This window comes from Mus musculus, chromosome 3 (assembly GCF_000001635.26).
Source record: "Mus musculus strain C57BL/6J chromosome 3, GRCm38.p6 C57BL/6J".
In the NCBI taxonomy this organism is placed as follows: Eukaryota; Metazoa; Chordata; class Mammalia; order Rodentia; family Muridae; genus Mus; species Mus musculus.
The window spans coordinates 9,788,438-9,791,097 of NC_000069.6; the positions used below are offsets into that span (position 1 = coordinate 9,788,438).

The window sequence follows — 2,660 nt, forward strand, 5'->3', positions numbered from 1 at the left end:
TATGCTTTCAATTTGTTTCTGTTTTGGTAAAGTTTAAAAAGGAAAGGACAAAAATTGTTCCTTAGAAATAAATGATAAGGAAAGCAATGTTAGAGTGGGCAAAGAGCTGCCCAGGTGAGACCCTGCCCAGGTGAGACCCTACGGGAACCACCAGGACCAGAGCTGAGAGACGGCAAAGAGACACAGTGGTTCCACCCGAGGAAGTGATGGTCCTGCCATGAGCTGCCCAGGTGAGACTCTGTGGAAATCAGTAAGGTCAGAGCTTGCCACTACATCCCAGTTCAAGCCCTGGCCATGTGATCTAAGAGCCTTTGATTGTGTATTCCAGGAGAAAGTTGCTCAGCAGGAAGTCAGGAGAAGGTAGCAGCCGTGCCTGCTGTCTCTGCCTTCAGACTTTCAGTCATGTGAGCCCATGGAAACTCCTCTCAGCCATCTGCTGGGTAAAATCCCAACCCAGAACTACTCAGGTCACACCTCAGTGACACTGTGGCTTCTGGAAGGTTTCCACACCAACCAGAAAACCATCATTTTAACAGGGGAGGGAATTGCAAGCTCTGAAGACAGCATCAGAAACAAGAACTTGGGAATGATGCCCGAGCCAAGTAGAGATGACCCAGGAAGCTCTGCCTGCTGACTTACCACACTGGCGTGGAACAGATCCTCCGCCCCAGCCTGCCTCTGTCCCACTCCAGCCTCTCTCAAGCTACCCTGTCCACTGCCCTCTCACAGATACTGGCTCGGGGGCTGAAACCACACCATGGAAGACACAGCTAGTGACCTGGTCCCAGATGTCCAGGTCTCATTAGAGAACAGCACTTAACAGGTACACTCAATTTCATAAAACAAACACGGCGATGTGTAGAGTCACAGATTAACCCCAGTACTGTAACCATGAGGGAATTCAATATGCTATTGTCACCAATAAAGGCCATCCAGACAAAAAAGAAACATTGGGGTTACATGAAGGCATAAGTGAAAGGACACTAGGAAGACACATACAAGACTCCACTCAAACACTAAATAGTTCAGTTTTCTTAGCAGCACACACACATTTCTCCCAAAGAAGCCATGTTTTAGGACACAAAGCAATCCTTAACAGTTATAGGGATATTGGAATAACATTATATATTGCATCTCGCCATGATAGAATAAAGCAAGATATCCACAGTAAGAGAAACCACAGAAAACACACAAACTCATGGGCACCAAACAATACACTATTGGATAATGAATGGCTCACTGAAGAAATAAAAAAATCCTCTAAAATTAAAAAAAACAAAACCTCTAAAATATGTATGAAGACCAAATCTATGGGACACAATGGAGGCGGCTGTGATTTCCAGCCCTCGGTGCCTACATCAGGAATTTTAAGCAAATAAGCAGACTAATGAGGTACCTTTGGGTCCTGGAAAAACAAGAACTACCCAATGCAGGAGATGGGAGGAAATAATTAAGATAAGGGCAGAAATTAATGAAATACAAGTAAACAAGAAACATTACGAGGAACCAATGAAATGAAAAGTCAGTTCTTTATAAAGACAAACAAGATTGACAGTCAACTTAACTAAGAGAGAAAGAATACACACAAGCAAGAAAACCAGACACGAAAGGGAGACACTACCATACACACCAATGCAACTCAGAAACCATAAGGATCGACTATAAAAACCTGGATTATACTAAATTGGAAATTGAATTTTTACATACATATGGTTTACCAAAATTAAACCAAGATGAAGTAATTTAAAGAGATCTATAGCCAACAATAAGACTGGAGCATTGATATGAAGACTCCCAACTATAAAATAGCCCAGGACTATATACAGTCATAGTGGAATTGTATCAAAACTTCACAGAAGAACTAACACCATTACTATTCAAATCATTCCCAAGAACACGAAAGGAAAGAATGAGTGCTTCCAAATTCTTTTTAGGAAGTCAGTATTAACCTGATACTAAAACTTTGACGACAACAACAAAAAAAGAAAATTCCAGGCATATCTCCCTGATGAACACAAATACAAAAATTTCCAATAAAACACTGGCAAACACCAAAAAGATCATTCATCGTGATCCAATGGGCTTCATTACAGGAAGGCAGAGATGATTTGACATGCATATATCAATCAATGTAATCTGTCATTTTCATGGACTCAGATAGCAATCATAGAATCATTTCATCAGGTGTAGAAGAGGCTTCCACAAAATCCAGTATGCCTTCCTGATAAAAGTCAGAGAGAAACTAGGAATGGAGAAAGCCTACCACAGCATAAAAAAGCCACCTGTCAAAAAGCCAGCATTATCAGAGTGACGTTTTTATGCACTGTGTAAGATTGTCTCTGTATTAGACAAATGCTGGTTTCTGAACCTGCAGAGATTTCAGCACAGGTAGGACCTTGTATGACCTGTCTCGGTGTTTTGCAAACATTTTCTCTCACCTTTCTGTTAGCCAATAGCAAAGCAAGAAAGATAGGAAGGCAGGACTTCCAGGCAGAGCTAGGAACTCTGGGGAAGATCTCACATGGGGAGATGCAGTGGAACATGAAGGAGGAAGCAGGCCAGGAAGGAAGAAGAGGTAACCAACCAGCCATGTGGCCAAACTTAGACAGGTATAAATGGGATAATTGGTTATAAGCTAGTCAGGAACAAGTCTAGCATTC

At 41.9% G+C, this 2,660-nt stretch overlaps 1 protein-coding gene across 3 annotated transcripts in view; it reads right to left on the reverse strand.

The window, feature by feature from the left end:
- Pag1 (phosphoprotein associated with glycosphingolipid microdomains 1) overlaps window positions 1-2,660 on the reverse strand; it is a 146,206-nt gene that overhangs the window by 100,959 nt on the left and 42,587 nt on the right. The window lies entirely within an intron of this gene.